Genomic DNA, 22,906 nt, shown 5'->3' with positions numbered 1-22,906 from the left:
CTGTTACATATATAACCATATATATATTGACGGAACTTTACCGGAGTTGCTTTACCGTATGTTCCTATAACAAAGTTCGAACGTGGCCGATTTGTTCGAATATACGTTCCCAAAACAGTATATACCGTTTTCGTAACGGATTTATTGTAGCTTAAACAAGTATTGTGATCTCACCTGCTCGAATTCTTTTTCCTTTGGATACCGTACTGAAGAACCACTAGTTTATCCCCCACAGGCACCCCCTCCTCGTCCCCATTAGTCTGGTTACAGTCACCTGGAGGCGAGGTAGAGCTTTGGGACTGAGACCGAATCCTCAGACCTGTCTTGGAGCGATATTTCGTAGAATCTTCAGGTTAGGTATCCCGGACGAGCCCCCAACTGTCGTGACAATTTCTCTATTAGATATTGCGTCTGAGACAGATGAGATCTTTAGATGCAAAAAAGCACACAATACTTGTTGACAATTAGTGGTCATTTTTTATTTGTAATAAAAGTACGAACAAAGATACATCACAACATGCACCAACAAACAACACAACAGGCATACATTACAATAATCTGAGGCCTCAGATGGGAGCTTCTCTTTGCGTGTTACTTCACTCTCTGAAGGTACGCTGCAGAAGTCCACTGAGTGTTTGAAAGTAATGAGTTTGCCCTACGTGTTTGATCCAGAGTCGGAAGATGAGACTGAAGGAGAAGACCAAGAACAACCACAAACACGTACAATGATGGACGTTTCAGAATGGTAATTTGAGCCAACTTAACTTATCAAACAAGTTTGATAAAATACTGGCATATAGGACTGGTGAATGCCTAGGCCTATTCCCACCTCTTTTATTTCTGAAATAGTTTATGCACCTCCAAATCATTAATGAACCCAATGCATTTGTAATATTCCAAAATCGCATGATATTATCCATATTTAGCCTACGTATAACATATAGTACAATAAGCCTATGCACCCAACTTTCCTGGAATCAGGCTACCTGTTCAAACACTTTTGGTATGTCTTTTTATAATCATCACGTCGTGGTCCACCTTGCTGTGATAACCAAATTTGTCTTTTATTAAACCACTAGGCCTACACACCTGCATATAGCCCTTTCCATCAAATTGCTTGTCAGTGATTGCTTTATTGATAGACATTCTAACAGAGCAACCAGGTTATTCAAAGAGGCCTAGGCTTAGAATAGTCATAATTCTCTTTTATGTTGGCATTCAGAGATGTGTTGTAGGCCGATTTAGTCATTTGCAAAGAACTACAGCATCTTCATTTTCATACATCATATCAGACCGTTTTTTTTAATATTAGGTAGGCCTATAGCCTAATATGTGTTTAATTATTGATGGCTGCCTAACACATACCTTTTGCTTCAGGTGTACCCGTGGGAATTTTTCTACAATGCAGACAGAGGTACAGAATGTATGCTGCAGGGAGACACCACAGTAAGACAGTGCCACGATGGGTGATATGGATTACATTTTGGTTGTACAATATCAGTAAAATCAGATTGTATTAATCAAACCTATCTGATTGCATAGGTTGTAAGAATAATGGAAGACGAGGATCCACCAGTATTATGCATGACCCTCCACCCAGGTCTAGATCAGAAATAGGTATTCCCAGCAAAATGCCCTGAACATTTATCAACGTGATAATGGGAACTTGCAAGTTGGAGGCAATGAGTAAGTGAGATGAAAAAATGTCTACACTATGGCACATCAGCATATTCAAACATGTCTACGAAGATCATACACTATTTTGTATAGTGCAAGTCAAAGTGATGGAGCTGTGCCTACCAATAATACCAATACAAATAAACATTTTGAAGAAAGTTTATTCTATTTACACATGACTAAACATATAACTCACACACTATATAGAGTTCAGCCTTTGTCACGGTTAGCAGGGGGAAGGCAGGCAGGTAGGACCCAATAGCAGACAGTTCAGGTAAAGGGTAACACAGGTGGCGCAGGTAACACGGGGAACACAGGGAACACCGGGAACACAGGTAACACACAGGACATAACTCACCACGAACCACAATGATCTGACGGGGAACAAATGAAAGACAAGGGCTTAAATACCAAACACAGGGCACGCAACGAGGAACAGCTGAAACACATAAGGGGAGGAAGCAGTAATCACACAGGAGGGAAACTTGACAGGACATGGGGAGAAACCAGACAGAGATTACAAAGTAAAACAGGAAACACAGGGAAACACACCAAAACAAGACAAGGAAGCAGGCAGACCATGACAGCCTTGGCCATGTATATACATGAACAATAATGTCCTCTGCTTTTTGACAGCCGTTTCAGGTACTTGGCCTACAGGTCATTTGTCAGCTGGTACTGGGGATATCTTGGCAGGAAGGTACGTGTTGTTATCCCCTCTTGTGTGGTCCAACGCATACGCAGGGAGTTCCCTGATGCGGAAGGCCAATATGTTGAATTTAAACCTCCTCCAATCTAAAGCGTGATACATAGGCCGCAAAAGCGTCTTCTAAGAGTGGATGTTCGTATTGGGACGACGGGTAACTGGGCACAGGAATCTTCTGACGTTCCTCCAAGTAGGGCAGGGGGTTAGGGACTACCTTTTCAAAGAGTAGATGCATCAGGCTGAAGATACAGCCTAAAAGAAATACAATGTAGGTCAACTCTACCTGTAACAATGTACAAAGTGTTTTATACATCAATAAATACTTTCTTACAACTTACATTATATTGGTTGTGTTTTTACTGCTGGGGCTTGTCTTGGCTTGGGAATGGCCAGCATTCCCATTAAAATGCATGGCTGCCAGGTACAGTCTGAAGGAGAAAATAGGGTGTGGTAATAACTCTGTCATAGCAGAACACTGGTTGCATCAGGTCTTATCAAACAACAATTACATAGGTCACCGCAGCAAAGATATCTACACATATCTTTAGGTCTGTATTGTTGCTGTGTAAGAAAAATATATGTTGTTAGTCAGTAAATCTGAACATACCTGCACAACATCCCAATAAAAGGGAAAAACACATTCTTTGGTGTAAAACGTAAAATAACACTGTGGAAAGCTTCCAGTGTTGAGTTCTGGTACTTTGAGCTCAGCTTTTCCACATCAGTAAGGACCCTCTTGTTTGTTAGTATTTTTTCCACTTTATAGAGGGCTTTGGAGCCTAAAAAAAGATATATATATATATATATATATATATATATAAATTGTATGTAATGTTTTTTGACTATCTTGCTTTTGTTTCTGTATAAATAATAATATATATATATATATTATTATTTACAGAAACAAAAGCAAGATAGTCAAAAAACATTACATACAATTTACAAACCTGGCTGAAACCACTTTTTACGAGGCATTTGGGGAGAGCTGGGTTGTCGTGGCTGTATATGTTCTGAATGTGGTTAATTAATGAGGTCCATTTAGCCACTTTTTCAGCCCCGGTGGATGATGATGTTGCTGCCCAGTAGACATGGTTGCTGATGCCACGCCGCCACCTCTTCATAATGTCACAGTCCTTCTCCTTCGACACCTTGTCCAATTTCTTAGACATACTTAATGAACAAACAAAAACAAATAAAATCTGTCAAAATCAATCTGATGAAGAAGTTATATAACTCCATACGTGGGCATGTTGGAGCAGTGGTTAGCATACCCAACTGACCTCTGGGAGACCGGGATTCAATCACCACGCTGCAAGCCCATGTCGCTTTGGATAAAGGCGTCTGCTAAATGTCTGTCACCTTTGTCACCTTTGCTTGTTCTGTCCTATAATTGGTCTACTTTTTTGATGTATACTAATTTTACATTAAATTGCGTAATTATATCTTGAATCAAATCCAAAGACAAGTATTACCCTTTTCAAGGTGCCAGATGTCATAGAAGTGCTTTACATTGCGATCCCGAAGAAACTTTTGTATCTGGGGATGGCGGTCATTGACAATGTAGTCCACTGCCACACCCTTCGACTCCAGAAGTTCAAGGCTTCTTTTCAGACCCTCCTTCTCCATATTGTGACTACGTCCAAGTATTATGTGATGAAACCACACAGTGACATAGTTTATTTCACATCCATGTGCAGTATGACACAAGGTCAATCCATTTGTAAACTAGAAATCCATTTAGTGAGACAATATGGTTGGTCAACAAAATCATTTTCAAACGTTTATCGTCTGATAAAAGAATAGGGTGTGTGTGTGTGTGTATGTGTGTATGTGAGGGAGGGAGAGGGGAAGTCAGAGAGAGAGAGATACAAAGAGCTAGTGAGTGTTTCAGTAAGTGAGAGAGCAGAAAAAAGAGTGTATGTGTGTGTCTGTGTGACAAAGAGAGCAATGAGTCCTATGTGTTGTGTGGCATGAATAACACTTCAATTGACATATGTGGAACTACTCACCTGGACAAGTTGTACGTCAATTATGTTGTTGTTCTCAAGGTTCATCAACAAATAGCTGCCTTACAGTACTTTGCACAATGACCTGCAAATATCAAAATGATGTAATGAGCACACTGCTTTTGAACATGTTTATGAGCGTGCTATTTTGTGTGGAACTTCATAGTAGTAATACTAAATGTATTGAAATTAAATGAGGAAGTTTACCTGGTGAGTAGCTTACCTAGTTTACCTCATATCTACGCCAATTTAAACTTTCTCTGGCTCAGAAAATGCAATTCTTCCTGAAACTGATGCCATTTGTGGATCACTTCTGTCTCCAAATAGGTCTGTGCATGCCTTCTGAATGTGGTATATCCAATTGATTTCAGGTGCGTGGCTTTGAATACCTACAGGTCAATGCATAAGTTATCAGTAAAATTCACAGCAACATATGAGGTTTGGAGCAATAGATCAAAGACATTAACAACACTAGGCCTGATAAATTATTTTATTCATTTATCTTTGAACAACAAGGGCAGAGACAATATACTGATAGTGATGATATGATGGTGAGTGGTGAGTGCTCTGTAAGGTATGAATCAATACCTTGTGCAACTGGAAAAATTAAGTGCCCGTGAAATATATGGCAGCAGACAGTTGGAGGTTGATGATGGGGCAGCTCCCAATGACAGGCTGACTTTTCCACTCTCTGTATAACCCGCAGTGACGACATTTCTGGTAAACGGCCAAGAATGTACCACGTCCGCTGCGCATGGGGTTACTTCAGAAGGCCGTTTGCAAATGGGACATTTTTCAAAAAGCTCAAGTAGGCACCTCTTGCAAACAATGTACTTGGAATCAGTGTAGCCAGGTGTGGTGGCGGTGCTGTGGAAGACAAATTATGAAAGAGAAAATGGTGCTGTTAGTTAGATATGTAAAGTCATCTGTTGTCATTCCTTTGTATGGAAATAATAAGCCAATGCACTCACAAAATCTGTGAGGATTCTGACACATCTTCCATAGATTGAGCAGGATCATATGTGGAGTCGTGTGGTTCATCGATCACTGTGGAGTCTTTCATCTTCATCTTCCTCCTCTACAGCTAACCAAGGTCTTTTAGCTGGCGTTAGCTTGATTGGCGTAGAGGTCAAGGGTCCCCAAGGTGCATCATCGGTAGTTCTACTCACACTTACAGAGTAGGCGGTAGTTTGTGTTCCTATGGTAGTTTGTGTGCCTATGCCTATGGAATATTACTGCATATTACTGTTATGTTAAACCATTTATGACAGAATAACAACAGAAGTCATCCAGTAAGCTATATGTAACGGGTACAAATACAGACTTTAAGAGAAAACGAGCGGGAAGACAGTGAACAAGCGGGAAGACAGTGAAGGAGCCCGGCGGTGTGCAAGGCGAAGTAATGTGGTTGCATGCTGGTTTTTCCGTTTTGTTTTGTTAGATAAGTTAAGTACCAAGTTAAGTTTAGTACGAAGTTGTACCAGTCAATCTGGTACGGTTTTGTGTAAACTCAGTCGCTGAGAATGGTGCGGCGGTTTTGAGCGTTTCGTAGTGGTGTGAGTCTGGACGTTAGTGGAGGCGACGAGGAAAAGAGGCCCTCCGTGTGATTGTTACGAGGGAGGACGCTGTCCTGCGTGGTTGCCTGGGAGTCTGAACGTCGGTGAAAAGAGGCCCTCCGTGTGATTATTGTGAGGAAGGACGCTGTCCTACGTGATTGCCTGGAGCTGCCCGAGAGCTGGGGACGTTTCGGGAGGGCTTTGCCCTGCCAGCAATCGCACATCCTGAAATGCGGCCTCTGCTGCGGTATCGTAATCCCTGCTAACCATTTACACTGAAACCGAATACACACACACACACCGTTCGCAGCCCGAACAGAACTGTGACTGAAAGAACTAACGCTGCGCCGGTACACACATCCACACGCACTGCACTGGAAGGGACATTGCACCGCTTTGCATTCCGTGCACATACCCCTGTTCAGGACCGAAGGAAAAGTGTCTTTCTTGAGTGTTATAAGTGTTATAATATAGATAGTGTATATATAATATATAAAAATAATACTAATCTTGAAAATAGTCCCAGAAGTTGTCCAGCGGTTGGATCGTGATTGTGATTGTGACTCGAATGTTAAATGCACGTCTGTTGATTTAGCATTGTAATGTGATTTATGTTTTCCCGGTTTAAGTGTTATTGTTGATGGGAACAAATGTATGTATACTGTGTTGAACATTGGCAAGTGTCTTTTTAACTATTTCTCTGAAATAAGCAGTGTTTCATGTTGAGTAAACATCAGAGTTAAAGGACAGACATTTTCTATTGTATTTCTTTTGTATTTTATTTATTTCTTACCTGGGGGTAGGGGCACTTCACCTGTTTAGCCAAACCTTAGTAAGCTACCGTTGATCTAGACCAGGGGTGCCCAAATTCTTCCCTCTGGAGGGCCAAAATTTAATCGGGGGGAGGCTCGTGGGCCAAAATTGTAATTTTTCAGTATATTAGGTTAAATATGGGTATAAATAGCATGCGCGTGCAAAATCAACACTATCACAAGGTCATTTTGAAAAATGAATGACAATGTTTATTGTGCTTCACATTAATGTTCAAAAAATAATAAATAAATCATAAAATCTATCTTCTTTAAATTAGAAAAATAATTGAAGCACTATGAAATATTTGAAGACAGACATGGAACATTACTAGGCCTTGGGCCTGTATATTGCGTTGGAATCGACCTCGGTAAATAAATAATCATGTTCCCAACATTTTTGGAATTTGCGTTTGTCTGTGTGCCACTGCCGCTCCATCCTTGCGTCTCACTTACTCGCTGTCACGTGACTTCGGATTGGAGCGCAAGAGGATAGGAGCTCAACAGCGCCACCCTACCATCAATGTATCACAATGTTATTCTATGGTCAGGAATGGAAGTGCACCAATCAATAATATTCAATGAGTGCGAGCGCTGGTGGAAAACAATAATATATACAGTGGGTAAGGCGCGGGCCAAATAAAATCAGTCGCGGGCCAAGTTTGGCCTGCGGGCCCCAAATGGGGCTGCCCTGATCTAGACGGCTAAACAGTGCACAACGCAAGTGTCCACTCACCTGGACATTGAAGCCATAGGCATTGGGTGTGGGGGACCTAGATCCTGTCCCACTCAGTCCTCTCCAGACTAAGAACTGTGTTACCCCTACAAGGTGGCGGCAATAATCCCGACCATTACATATAGATTACCTCAGGTGTGTAGAGTTAAAAAATGAATAGAGTAATTATGTGTATATACTATGCCTAGTACACAGACCGTAGCAAACATTTGAAGTTTTAATTAGTTCATAAAATCTACTAGAAGGTGCATGAACTATTTAGATTTGTGCAAACCCAATTGTATAAATATGACGTGGATGAACTGAGTTTACTTGGTTTAGCCACCATTATCAACACTGCATGATTACAACAGGAGCTACTTGACACATGAGCAGTTGAAAAATTAATGAAATCACAAACCTCTGCTTCTCACATGATTGCGTAAAGTACCAACAGAAAGCTGTGTACCCCTGGATGACAGACTAGGTGGGTCTGTTTAGCAAGATGCATGGATGTTGGATGTTCTTGATGTTCCTGATGTGCTCTAAATCAGGGGTCCCCAACCTTTTCAGCACCAAGGACCGGCTTGATTCTCCAAAAAAATTCACGGACCGGCGGGGCGGGCCGGGGGGGGGGGGGGTTGGGTTATGTTGCGCAGAGGTTGCCAATTTGTTGATATTTTCATATAGTGTTGTGCATGCATTCATTTAAAATAACTAGTTCCCGTTATTTATGAACAGTGAAGGTAACAAACTCTTAAAAAAGAATGTGAACTTGAACAAGTGAAAAATGCACAACTATGAACATAAATATATTGAACTAAACTTGCAGTAACATCTATCAAGTGTAAACATGCACAACACAAAATGTCAGTAAGGGAACTTAACAGGCGTTTGTGAGGCCACAGAATAGGCTACAATTCATTTTAATCAGTGGGAGCCCTGTGCTTGTTTCCCTGCAACAAGAAGGTTCCATCTGGGGGTGATGGTAGACAGTGACACCCTTAATTTTGTTTTAGTTGCAGTCACTGCCGAAAACCCGGCCTCGCATAGGTACGTGGTGGGAAATGGAAGCAACGTTTTCAGCGCTTTTACGGATGTCTCGGGATACTCCGCTTTGGTTTTGATCCAAAAACCCGCCAGAGAGGTTTGCTCAAACACACTTTTAAGACTACCATCATTAGCTATTTCGATCATTTGATCTTCCTCCTGCACTGACAAGTGATTCGGGACATTGACAAATGGGTTGCGGATCCACTCATTAGTTCGCCATGGATCTTTGGAGGATGGGAAGTAACCTTCGAATTCATTTGAAAGCGCAACAAGGTGATCACGCACCAGCTGCGAGAAAATGGACCCTGCCTCAGTCTCTCCCAAAATCCCCACTAATGTTTGGAACATATCGAATACTCCCCTGTCCACTCGTCGTCCCCACAAATCAAGCTTGGCTTTAAATGCAGCAACTTTATCTGCCAGTTTAAAGACAGTCGTCATTCTCCCCTCTGGAGTGTCAGGTTGAGCTGAGCTCATAGTGTGACACTACTGTTGAACTGAACAAGTGAAGTGAGCTTAGGCTGCACGCGCAGCCGCTGAAGCCAATACGTGTTAAGGACGTGACAGACAGACAGTTATACCCAACGTCAGTTTGTTTTTAGAAGTGGTGGGGACAATAACCATAAGCTTAAGTGTGGTTTGAAAAGTGCTGGGTACCCTTATGTAAGCTATTCATCCATTCAACGCTGCATTACAATATGCTCTACAGTGTATTGTCAGGTGTTGAAAATCCTATTCAAACAATAAAAGTTGAAAACCACAGTTTGTGTTTTGGCTTGTTTGGCAAAATGGCGTTGGAAACACCAGGGTATTGGCTCGGGATATGTAATACTAATACACACAGGACAAAGAACAGTGTTGGCAATTGAACACTTATCTTGACATCAACAAAGTTTACCAGAAAAACAATGCAAGACTGTAAAGGGGGTACGAAATGAAACGAGGTACTGAGCATCAGCCTTTGAAGACGAGCAAGGGCTGCTGGTAGCATATGTTATGCTGCATTAAAAAAAAAAAAAGCGCCCAGAGGAGAATTGCATCTGCCAAATCCTGACCACCAGTAAACACTTGCGAAGGACCAATGTAGACTTCACTCGTTACAACATCATAAGCAAATTGCCCGCGAATAAAATCCCCTACAGTTTAGGATAATCACACAGGTTATGCGAGAACATATTTATGTCAGGATAGGCCTACCAGGCTCCAAGTCGTCACATATCTCAATCAGTCAAAACAACTATAACCACATTGGCATAGCACCGTGTGTACCTGCTACTAGCTGCAATCTACAATGCATACTAGCTGGAGCACCAACCAGAATCAGATCACAATTGCTTAGGACCGTGGGTAACCTTTGGCCAGGTCATCACGAGCAAACAGAACCAGCAGCAAAGTTTACATAAACCAATTTATTACCTAATGTGGCCCTCCACATGCAGGCTAGATGATGTATCCATATCATTAGCCAGTGTCACAAGCATGCTTTTTACAGGAAGCAAAAGGACCGGCTATTTTCTGAATAAAAATGTCAACTTTGGCTGTCTTGTCTTGAGACTTCTCCAGTGCGTTCACTGTGTGTTCACACCAAACGCGACGGGGCGACAGGATCCCATACAAAGTGAATGGATAGACGCGTATCGGGCGAATTTTTTGCGAGAGAAAATCGGCGACAAATTTTGATTTGTCGCGCCACTCTTCCACCGCGCACAGGCGAGCACGTTCACGAGGATTTTTGGCGCGACAATTCGCTCAAGTTGAAATATTTCAACTTTGACACGAATTTCGCGTGATGACAGCCAATCAGCGTTCTACAGCGTGGCCACTGAGTGACATGTGTAACGTAACAGCCAATCAGCGTTCAACCGTCAAACTCAGTGCAGTGCAGTCTGGGGTGAACTGCAGCATGGAGGAGAAAGTGATTGTTGCCGTTTCCGACTCTCGGAGCTCTATATATAATAGTATATAATATAATATAATTGTATATATAATATCACGGCCAAAAGCTCAGTGCGCCTCCGGATGGCTGTAGCGCGGGGAGCTCTCATAGGGATTGGGCTTCTCGGGGTTTGTTTACCGACGTTGCTATGGGTTCCGGTCTTGTGTGTTCCAACGGTTTATTAGGTAGGCCTATCTAATAAATGATGTCTTCGTGCGCGCCTATCGCATGACTTTAGACTCAACGATTTCGGTTGAGTACGTGGAGATCTTTTCAGTCGCAATTGGTTTGCACATTTTTTAAAGTGGTGGGGACTAAATTCGAAGTTAGATTAGTGGGGGGGACATGTCCCCCCCATAATCGACGCCTATGGTTATGCCTAAGAAAATAAGTTAAGACCTTGCCAAAAATGCAAACATGTTATATGCAATCTAACAACTGCATATAGACTTATGGCATGTAAAAGAGTGACAGTATTGCAAAGTAAATTGAGTTGATTAAGTGTGCATGCATTTTGCAAGAATTTTTTCTTTTTTCATGTCGTAGCCTACTAACCTACGGCCTGGTTAGGAATGTCCCGCGGCCCGGTACCGGTCCGTGGCCCGGTGGTTGGGGGCCGCTGCTCTAGATGACATGATACACACAAGAGACAATTGGACACCAAGTGATACGTAAAGCTAAATCATGTCCTGAAGCCAAATAAATTAAAGTCCTGGAAAATTGTACATAGATGTTAACTTACACTAATAAAATAACTCACTTATCTGAGTAGTAAACTAGCCTACAAGTTATCGTCATCTACAGGCAAATTACCCTGATAGCTGCCAGATTAGTTGGTAACCATAACTACAAGACGGTTGAGCTGACATGAAGAAAACTGTGCGGAACTGATACACATACATACTAATTTAGACACCGTGTATGGGCAGAAAATCCCTAACGGCTACAACTCGCTGATAGTAGTAGAGAGTGCAAGCACATCCAACTCTGTACAGGTGCAGGGTAAAGAGTCCGTCAGATAATAAGAAAAAGTATGCCCACTTGGGCTACGACTGATGACGTTTCACAAGAACGCAAGCACACAAGTACAGAAAAGAACGCAAATTGAGAAACGGCCACTTTATTTACCCCAAACTAGCTTTCATAATCCAGCAGGTTACACAATACAAATAACTCTTGCACAAATACAGAAGGCCTATACAGTAGGCTAATACAGCGACCACCTCAGCAAAAGGTAAAATGTATAAAGAAGATATAATCTAAATTAAAAAATACAGATGCTGTAGCCTACATAAAAATACAGATGCCACATGAAATATGAAAATAGGATCCAATTTATAAATATGCAAAACTAGGATATAACTAGGCTATAATGAGAATACTTGGTTACAGCTGTGCAATGACTATCCTAAATTAAATTAGTTATATGGAAAGATTTTTGTCTATGGAATGATCCTGTCACTTCACTGCCACACATTGTGTGTGTCAGTAAAGTGATAGAATATGGTAGAAGAATCCGTGTATGGTTCGTTCTTTGAATATTCAGATTTAAAACAAAATCAGAAAAAACAATTAACAGGATTGTTTTTTGGTTTTTCTGATTTGGTTTTGAAACTGAAAAAGGCCAAAAGGAATAAACAAATAAACAGCATTTGATTTGTGTTTGTGTGTTTTGTGTGTTGGTTTTTTAAACCCTAAACAGAAAAACAAATACAAAAATAGATACATGTATAGTTATTGGCTACATCAGAAGGCAGAACGCAGCGAAGAAAAAAGAGCCAACCAACTAAACCAGCAATAGACTGTCTAATTATATTTAGCCTTAGTTATGGCCGCACTTAAACCTTATGGTGATTTTATTCGTGAACTATTTGACACTGGAAAGACACGCCGCGATCAGTACCGCTCTAAAGCAATCTGGTGCCCCGAAGTGCTCTATTAGATAGATAGATAGATAGATAGATAGATAAATACTTTAATAATCCCAGAGGGAAATTATTTTTGTCACGAACTCCAGATATACATACACAAATACACAAATAAATAAATAAATAAATATTAAGAATAAAATATAACATATATATATCCATATCCATATATATCCATACACACACACACACATATATATATATATATATATATATATATATATATATATGTATATATACATACATACAACATAAATACACATACATGCACAAAAGATATTATATTATGACGGTGAGGAGGTTCTGTGTGGAGCACAACCTTCGAAGAAGAAATCTAGTTTCCGATTTAGTTTCAGATCGTCCGCTCGCAGACTAAGTCGCCGGCTCCCATGGGAAACAATAAAGCTGGCCATTGTAGAAGGTATTGTTATGAAGGTACTTGAGCGCCTAGTTTGTAGGTACTTGACGTACATCACGCTAGACCCTCACCAATTTGCCTACAGGGCTAATAGGGGAGTGGACGATGCAGTTTCACTTTGCACACATTTCATTCTGCAACATCTGAACACTAAGTCCACCTATGCCCGTGTACTGTTCATTGATTTTAGCTTGGCTTTCAATACCATCATTCCTGTCAGACTGTACAACTTTCTCCTGGCCGCAGGAGTTGATGCTCTACTTTGTCAGTGGATCTTAAACTTCCTGTCCAGTAGGAAACAGTGTGTTAAAATCAAGAATAATGTGTCATCACCAAGGATTCTGAACACCGGCGCCCCACAAGGGTGTGTCTTGTCACCTCTATTATTTTCTCTGTACACTAATAATTGTACATCAAACTCTGCATCTGTTAAAATATTAAAGTTTGCAGATGACACCACCGTCATAGGCCTCATATCTGATGGGGAGGAATCTACCTACAGGACTGAGGTTGAACAGCTGGTGCAGTGGTGTGAAGACAATAACCTTATACTAAATACAACCAAAACCAAAGAACTCATCATTGACTATAGGAAAAAGGCAGGCCAGCACCTTCCCATCTCCATTAATGGCCAAGTTGTGGAGTGGGTCTCCTCCTTCCGCTTCTTATGCACCACTATCCACCAGTCCCTATATCATGGAACCTCTACATTAGTCTTATTATTTCCAAATCCCATCAGAGGTTATACTTCCTCCGTCAGCTGAGGAAGTTTGGGGTAAGTCAGGCAGGCATGACCCATTTTTATCGTGCAGCCATCGAAAGCGTGCTCACCTTCTCCCTCCTGGTCTGGTATGGTAGTGCTACCAGCCAGGACAAAGAACAGCTTGAGAGGGTAGTACGCAGGGCCTCTAAAATCATTGGCTGTAGTCTGCCTACCATAGGCTCGCACTATGACACCAGAATTTCCAGGAAAACTAGGAATATCATCTCTGACCCCTCTCATCTGTCGTGACAATTTCTCTATTAGATATTGCGTCTGAGACAGATGAGATCTTTAGATGCGAAAAAGCACACAATACTTGTTGACAATTAGTGGTCATATATTTTTGTAATAAAAGTACGAACAAAGATACATCACAACATGCATCAACAAACAACATAACAGGCATACATTACAATAATCGGAGGCCTCAGATGGGAGCTTCTCTTTGCGTGTTACTTCATTCTCTGAAGGTACGCTGCAGAAGTCCACCGAGTGTTTGAAAGTAATGAGTTCTTATTCACTGGGGTTGGCATTATGAGGGGGTGTCCCCCCCATAAAACCAACAGCCTTTGTTTACCAGATGGTAATCTTTTCTATTGAAGCCCCCCCCGATGTCATTTGAGGGGTCGGCGGCCGTGAGTGACCTTCTGGTCTCGTTGACGTTAGCCAGGGGGTTGAGGACATCAAAGCATTACGATTGGCTGATTTACAACACACGAAGATAGGTACAGGCAGGCAATAAAATGTTTCACACGACTCTCGAACGTTCACACTTTAAATGACCCAAAAGGAGCCCAGAAGGCAGACACTATATAAAATTACACAGAATAGCAACAAAACTTAAATTCATATAGACCAAAACAATACAACATGTAGATTTTCCATCACACATCCAGCACACCACTTATTCACACTCTTACCATCAGGGAGGAGGTACAGAAGCATCACAAGCAAAACAACACGCTTAAGGGATAGTACCTATCTACAAGCTATACGCCACTTGAACAAGCACTAAGCAATTTAAGGTCTTTAAGATCTTCATGGTCTACCTCACTTGCAGTTTTTGCACCACTGTACTGTACTTTACTGCTGTCATTCCCCGCGAACCATGCATTGTGTGTTTTTCATGTGTGTTAAGTGTTGTACTCCTTGTTATTTATGTGCCGTTTTGGCTTTCTGTCTTGTAATGTTGTGTTGTTATGTTGCTGTGTGATACATGTGAGCACACCAAAACAAATTCCTATCAACTGTATTTTATATACTGTTGAAATGGCTATAATAATAATAAATAAACTTGAAACTTGAGAGACTCGATTGAACGTTTGAAACGTCTTTATATGTTTTTGTTTTTTTAAAACAACCTCTTGCCTACAGAGCAAGCGTCTCTATCGATTGGGCCACGGCCACGGTGACCACACTGTTGTAACTGGATTTACTAATATATAAGATATGACGCTACAACTAACAACAAATGAGAGGAGTACGACAGAGTATTAGGGCCACACTCGCCGTGACGAGATTAAAGTCATTATACTTGAAATGTCGAGAATAAAGTTGAAATGTCACGTCGACTTTAATATCGACATCTCGAGATTAAACTCGAAATGTCGAGAATAAAGTTGAAACATCATATCGACTTTAATCTCGACGTGTCCATTTTCCGTTCCTGTCAGCACGCAGACGCTCCGGGCATCCTCCCAAGCATGCAGCGGATGACACAAAGTAGTCGGCAATAACCCTGGGGTCATTGTATGTGGTGTCGGCCTCCATCCAAACAATATAGCGACTAAAACCGTCAATGCAACCACTGATGGCAATGCCGTAAGGCTTTAGTTTATCGTACCCATCCATAAGCAGGAGTGCATTTCGGACCTTTGCTGTGATATTGCCCGCGCCTCAGACGCCTGGCACGCCTTTGCTGCTCCACACCCTCAGGATCAAGCAACTTGATCAATTGTCTTACTGTATTTTGCGACACAACATAACCTTTATGTATTGCACGGAGGTGCAACCATCTGTATCCTTGCATCTGCCCATTTCCCATGTTAAACCCGATTCTGAAATACAATTTTACCAAATTATCTACACAAGGCATTGGATTCAGTGCAGGCCCGTGGAGCGGTTGCTATCCCTCCAAACAAATTTCAACTGTATTCTCGACATTTCGAGTTTAATGTCGACTTTAAAGTCAACAAATCGAGATTAAAGTCGACATAATATTTCAACTTTATTCTCGACATTTCGAGTTTAATCTCGACATGTCGAGATTAAAGTCGACATGAGATGTCGAGATTAAAGTCGACATGACATTTCAACTTTATTCTCGACATTTCGAGTTTAATGTCGACATGTTGATTTTAAAGTCGACGTGTCGACTTTAATCTCGTCACGGCAAAAAAAAAAATTTTCTTCATGTGTGGCACTAATACTCGTAGAGGAGAACTCCTCAAAGCAGTTCTGTGCTGAACTGATTTGGTCTGCTTGTCTTGTTCAGCGATTGGGCGCAAACACTTCAAATGCATTGGCTGAGAGAAAAGAAGGGCGGAGATTATTAGCATACTAGAGAGACGCTGTATTTTACGCCGTTGTGATGTGCACAAACGCAGCGTATTTTACGTTCAAAACTGCGCTTTTTACGCGCGCTCTTGAAAGGCTTAATTGCGGCGTAAAAAGCGGCGCTTTTTGCGCATGACGGCGTATTTTGTTTTTCTACATTTTACGGCGTTTTTTACGGCGTAATGAAGGTGATACGCGACTAAATTATGGCATTTTCTGGCGGGGATGGCTTGCCATACTTACGTCCCCGGTGGAAATCAGGCGTTATTCTCTATTCCAGGACAGTTAATTGGGTTTACTAATGGCGGGGCAGGTGAGGTAGAGTTCATGCTTCTGTGTGTCGTCATTATTGCAGGTGTGATTTATGTCCAATACTGTGTTGTGTGTATAGGTATTTGTATGCATTGTGGTATGAAGAAAAATTGTTGGGGCTATTTTTCTGTGGCTTTTGTGGTCGTTGTTGTGTCACCTATCCCAGCGTGGGGTTTTCCCAATCTGGCATCAGATTGGTAGGCCTATTTAACCCTGATTGGGAGACTGGGTGGGGAGGAAGGCGGGGCTGGCATTTGATATGCATCAGCTTGCTGTGAGGCTGTATTGTATGTCTACCTCAAAGTATTTTTTATTTTCTTTTGTTATAACTTTCTGAGCTGCCTCCTGCTTTCTGCGTTTTGACGCCTTGGTTGTGTACTGTCCCGCATGTGAGTTGGGGGGTGCAATACCTCTTTCTCACAATATATGGTATTAATAATTAATTAATGAAGTGACTAAACAAGGGTGTCTCTTCCCACTACACAAGTTGAAGACAGATACTTATTACTTACTTACTTACTTACCATTAGGCCACATACCTATTGTTATATACATATAAATATATATACTCAGATGTCACTATGAACCAGAGCTGACAGAAGTGTACCTTTTCAAAGTCCCCAATTTCCCAACTTTCGAGTCGATTTTCAATTATAAGTTGTTCCTATTTAAAGTAAAAAATGGGTTGGAAGTGTCCAATTTATCATGAAAATCATCGAATCAGCAAAGCAATTCACCTAATTAGTTCTGTTACATCACTGTCGAGCTTCTAGGATTGTAAGGGATGGGTGTTCCATCGCTGTCATGTACTCTTGTGTTCTTCCAGCTTTAGTCTTCTGTCATTGATCATTTAACAGGATTCTCGGAGCAGAGTGAAACATTTGATCATAAACAGGTTTGTGCATATGCAAGGTGGCCATAGGCTCAATCACCACTGTGTTACCTCATTTGCCAACAGCTACCTGGACATGTATTTGCATGAAGATCTTTGTAGATATTCGGATTGGCACTTTAAGTTGCCAGGCAGGACAATATATAAAAATGATAACCCCTAACCTCTAACCTCATCCAAAACGCCTCTGTAACATTTTAGTCTTTCATTGAAACCCTTACAGTACGAGAGGGAAAACTCACTTAAAATTAAAAAATAAAATAAAGATAAGGAGTGCTTGTCTGAATGAATGTTACCAGCAAATGAGATTCTAATGTTAAACTACTGAAATCTATCTCTGCTGCAGGCTGCCACCACATGCTCAATGGTTGTGCAGTCACAGGATGTCAACGGAATTAGGTTCCATGTGGTTAAGCACAGCAGGACTCTGACAAAGTGCTCTCTCTAAATGATATCCTGGCTGGAGAGAGAGAATTATAGTTGAGTCGAAAATACTAGACTAGTTTCAGACAAATTCATGAGAATACTGATCTAAAAAAATAAGAAGTAGAATTTGAATCTCAAACAAATAATATGAGATCAACTCTATTGAGTGTGAGACCAGGAGATTTATATATATATTTTTTTTATTACATTGTTATAGTAAAATTGTGTATCTGAAGGGTTTTTGGCACAGAGCTCCACCGATCTGACTCTCTGGTCCTCAGTCAAGGCAGACCCCTGAGGGGGAATTCCTGCCCCTTGACCAGTGTGAGCTGGACGTGGGCTTCGGCACGGGGGCGGACCAGCTCTTCCTGGTGTCCCCGCTCACCATCTGCCACCAGATCACCAGCCGGAGCCCCTTCTTCGAGCTGTCGCAGCGCTCCCTCCGAAGCGAGCAGTTTGAGATCGTGGTCATCCTGGAGGGCATCGTGGAGACCACCGGTAACAACATGAAAGAAGATTTTTTGTTTATCTCTCGTTTATTTCTTTCTTCATTCTTCATAATCACATTCAATCGAACAAAAGATTAAAAAGAAAAAACATGAACACATCAAATCGGAAACAATCTGTGTCATTTCCTTTGTCTTGGGATTTGATTATTGTTTAATTTCACCCTCTTCAAATATTCAATAGCGCGCTCGAAGATTTCCCCCTGAGCTTTAAAGGACAATACTGCCTTTTGTGATGAACAATCGATATCATGTTCTTGTGAAGCCTGGAGAGATGGTTATGATGGTTCGATCACAACGGTCATTGAATTAAAGGGCCCCTAGTTTTTAATATTCTTTACAAGCCAATTCCGTTTATACCCATTAGTGACCTCACAAGTGAGAGTGAAGGTGAATCAACCTGTCAGCAGCTGTTGATATATCCATTTCTATGTCACCCATGGAAAGATATGGAAATGGCTAATCAACCTTTAATTCTTCTACCTTGGTTTTAGCTGCCTGACATTACCCTGTGGGTCTGCCTCCCTCCTCCCCTCCCTCCCCCCCTCTCCCCTCCCTCCTCCCCCTCTCCTCCCCCTCTCCTCCCCCTCCCAGGGATGACATGCCAGGCCCGGACATCCTATACCGAGGATGAGGTACTCTGGGGGCATCGCTTCCTCCCAGTCATGTCCCTGGAGGATGGCTTCTTCCGGGTGGACTACTCCCAGTTCCACAATAACTTTGAGGTCCCCACACCCCCGCACAGTGTCAAGGAGCAGGAGGAGAAGCCGCCCCTCACCTCACCCGGAACTGTGCTGGCCGTGGACACCTCAAGCTCCAACTCCCGGTCCCTGAGGGGAGGAGGGGGAGGCTGCGAGGTGCGAGGTAGGAGTCGCCGGGAGAGGCTGATGTCAGTGGACTGTGCGAACCTCATTGAGGACCAGGCCACCTTCACCACCTCTACCACCACCTCCTCCTCCTCCTCAAACAGGCTGCCCAGCAAGTTCCAGTGCATGAGCTCCACCAAGGAGGAGCAACTATGGCGGGGGCCCAAGGCCGGCCTGTTGCTGCCCGGGGTGAAGGCCTCCAGCCTGGGGGACCTGCCGCTGAGGATCCAGAGGCTGCGGTCAAGCTCCACGCCCATCCACTGGCTGCCAGAGGAGAAGCTGCAGCTTCTGGCGCTGGACAGGGAGTCAGGGGAGGGGGAGGAGGAGGTGGAGAGGCAGACGCTACCCCCTCCGGAGCAGGTCCCCGACACTCTGCCTGCTAAGCTCCGCAGGATGAACCGTTGACTTCTAGCAGGTATCAAGAAAACCTGGGGTCTGTTTGATTGTATTTTTATCAGGAATAAAGGGCATTATAGGGGGTCTGTTGATCGTTGCCATGAAGAGCAGGACAAAGGTCTACAAGCTATTCAAACTCTCTCTGTACATAGACTGTATGTGGCCCTTTGCAACGTCACATAATAGTTTTCAATACACTATTACAAGAACCCTCCCTGCATAATCAAAACACAAGCCACATTTTAAAGTTTGATTTTACTGTCTTGTTATCTAAGGTGACTTTTGCTCTGGTGTCATTATGCATTACTATATCCCTTTATCGTTTGTTCGTATATTTTGATCTAGATGTTTATATTTGTTTTATTTATTTATTTTATAACTGCAGTATTTTGATAAATATTGATCTGATATATTGATATGATCTTAAACACTGTCATAATCAATTGTAAGAGAATCTTATAAACCTATGATAATTAATATTATGGGGACAAATAACTTAATTTCTTTAAAAAAAAAAGTATTTGTATCTATTTAGACATAGCCTTTATTTTGGGGAGCAATGTGGCAATTATGGGGGACGCATCAACCTCGATTAGGACTATCGTTCCTAAACAAAGGAAATATCTATATTGAAAAAGAAGGGGTCAAACTCCAGAGGGAAAGTCAGCCATATGCAATTTAACAACCAGGACTAAAATACACATGGGGTCTGCTGGCAGAGGCCCTCTGACCCCATCCGGGGCCACGTTCGCTGAGCTGAAACAGTTAGCTACCCTTCAGCCACACAGACCAAGGCTTGTGTAGTGTACCATCCACACTGTGTTGTTTGCTGGAAATAGGTTTTAGGAAAAAAATCTTGCCTACCACTATTCCCCTCTGTTTCAGTCCCTTCAGAATGCGATGTTTCTGGTGTTTCTAGCTTTAATGCAAATGAGCAGCTGCCCATTGACCAATGAGCTGTCAAACTGAACCACAGAATGGAGGAGAAAGGATTGTTGCCGTTTGCAGACTCCTGGAGCTCTATATCTATATAATATACAGTGTTTCCCCCACGTTCACACAGCAGCGGCGTGCCGCCGCTGCTGAATTTTCTCCGCCGCTGCAATAAAAATCCTTCTCCTCATTTTTTTTTTTTACGTAGCTCCTTTTAGAAAATGTACAGCGCGTAACATCAATTGCGCAGCACGCGGCACATCGTCACGTAACCAACATCAAAGAAGGAAAATACACAGCGAGTGTGGCAGTTGTTGGCAGTAGGCTACCCTGCACGGTTGCAAAGTTACATTGATTCTAGCAGTAGCGAGTGAAGCGGAAGATCGAAGAAAGAAGGAAAGAGAGAGACAGAGAGAGAGAGAGACAGACAGACAGACAGAGAGAGAGAGAGAAAGTAAGTTGCTAAAATGTGTCGCTACATGACCACCAGTGTTAAAAACCCTCTGAGCCCAATCATTTTATTGTATCTATAAACCGCAACCTCCGTGCCGTTTTTCCTCTAGTATTGTGTGTGTGTGCGTGTTGTCGCTCTTTTTGGGATCACTCATAGCCTTTACAGGAGCTTATATCCAGCCTAGGTATTTTCGGGAACTTTGAAAAATGAATCCATACTGTTAGATCCGATGTTGTTCTTTATTGCCATATAAAATCTGTTTTCATCGCGTATTTTAGTTAGGGATTTATGCTAATTGCCTGTAAGCATGTGGTCATTAGCATAAATGCAGGGAAAAAACCTAAGGACTTCTTAAAAGATCATGAATAGTTTCTATTATGTATAACTTATATTTATTTTATAATTTTCTCATCACTTTTTGACTCCCAAGACTAAGAAGAAGTGTTTTAAGCAATAACAAGCTTATCATCGCTCTCTTGTCCTCTTCCCCTGACTCTCACTGTCTCACAAAGGAGCTGAGCTCACCTGAGGTCTATTTGTAGTGCTAAGGCTCACACTGATTGGTATTCAATTAGCTTTATTTTTTATTTTTCATGTGTGTGAGTCTGTGTTCTTTTCAAATTTTAGTTAGGTTTATAATTTAAAAAGATGTGTTTTGCCCATTGTTGCAGGGGATTTCATTTTTGAACAAAGTGTCTTATGTAAAAAACAGTTATGCTTTGGGCATAGCAACCATGTTTAGTGTTTAAGCATTAGGCAAAAATCTGTAAATAAATTGTGCAAATTATATTTGCGTTGTGGCATTTTTTGTTTAAATATTACTATACAAAAATATAAAAATCTGTAAATGAAGACACAAAAGGCAAAGTTACAACACCAATAATCCCATCTACAGTAATACACAGGACTGTTTGAATAGGATTTAAGTGCATATTCTCCTCTCAAAGTGCACCAGATTCATGCTTTCCAATGTAAAGGGTACAAAAAATTTTCGGCCGGGGGGGCATGCCCCCGGAGCCCCCTAGAGGGATCGGGGACCACACCACCGCTGCTGAAAAAAATCCTGCGGGAAACACTGATATAATAATAGTATTATTATATATGGGTATTTATATAATACTATTTCTAATATCACGGCCAAAAGCTATGTGCGCCTCGGATGATATTATGAATCATCAGCCGCGTGCCGTCCTATGGGCAGGTGGGGCGGCGAACTCCCTCTAAAAGCATGCTCCCAAAAAAATAGTTCCTCAGTAAATCATTGCTCCAAGTTTATTTTTAATAATGTGATTGTCACATTAACTATCTATAGTTTCTGTAGGCTTTGCGACTATTTTGTCTGTTGATATCAAATTGATGTTGGCGATTCTAGTTGAGTTTAACGTGCTCAACGACCGCGTCCCTCCGTATGTTTCTCGCATAACCCTGCAGGCTGCAATAAGAATTGCAATCAGCGCTATAAGACGCCCATATGGTCGTAAAGTAGTCTGCCCCATGGTCATATTCTAGGACTGTTGTTGTTTAAAATCGAATTACTCCGCCTGTATCTTTCGGCATTGAAGACTATTTATTCATTTATTTCAGCAGGTATTCAAATTGCATACCTGATTTAAACAGCTGTTATTGAGAAATATCTGATTTCAAAAGTGTTGTTATTGAGAGATTTGCACACATCGTCGGGCCAAGTTCCAAATCGAAGGTCTGCTTGATTGATGACTTGTATTTTTACTTTTCATGTATTTGCAATGAACTCGCTAAGCCTGTTGTTAAAATAAAATATGGAAGAAATAACTTCCCTATAAGGGACATCATATGACGAGTGTTGCGGATGGCACTTCAAAAGCGTGCAGTAACATTAGGCTATTAGTTTATTCTTACTCACAATTAGTTTAGCTAACATGTTTTGATGTAGCTCAAAAAATATATGTAAAATATGTATATAAATTGTGGGTGTGGTCATACGCCAGTAGTTTCTGCCCCACGGAAATGAAGGGGCAC

The 22,906-nt window shown here is 41.7% G+C and overlaps 2 long non-coding RNA genes across 2 annotated transcripts; one reads left to right on the top strand and one right to left on the bottom strand.

Annotated features, from left to right (window-relative positions):
• The first annotated feature begins 517 nt into the window (after window positions 1–517).
• On the top strand, window positions 518–14,406 carry LOC132446532 (uncharacterized). The gene is made up of 2 exons (XR_009522907.1): window positions 518–622; window positions 14,049–14,406. It is a non-coding gene; the product is annotated as an uncharacterized LOC132446532 (long non-coding RNA).
• LOC132446513 (uncharacterized) lies at window positions 4,565–8,014 on the bottom strand. The gene is made up of 4 exons (XR_009522886.1): window positions 7,891–8,014; window positions 5,361–5,587; window positions 4,978–5,256; window positions 4,565–4,778 (listed from the first exon to the last, which is right to left on the bottom strand). It is a non-coding gene; the product is annotated as an uncharacterized LOC132446513 (long non-coding RNA).
• Window positions 14,407–22,906: the final 8,500 nt, after the last annotated feature.

Source organism: Gadus macrocephalus, chromosome 18 (genome assembly GCF_031168955.1).
Source record: "Gadus macrocephalus chromosome 18, ASM3116895v1".
Classification (NCBI taxonomy): Eukaryota; Metazoa; Chordata; class Actinopteri; order Gadiformes; family Gadidae; genus Gadus; species Gadus macrocephalus.
This window is presented reverse-complemented; position numbering and strand designations above follow the sequence as displayed.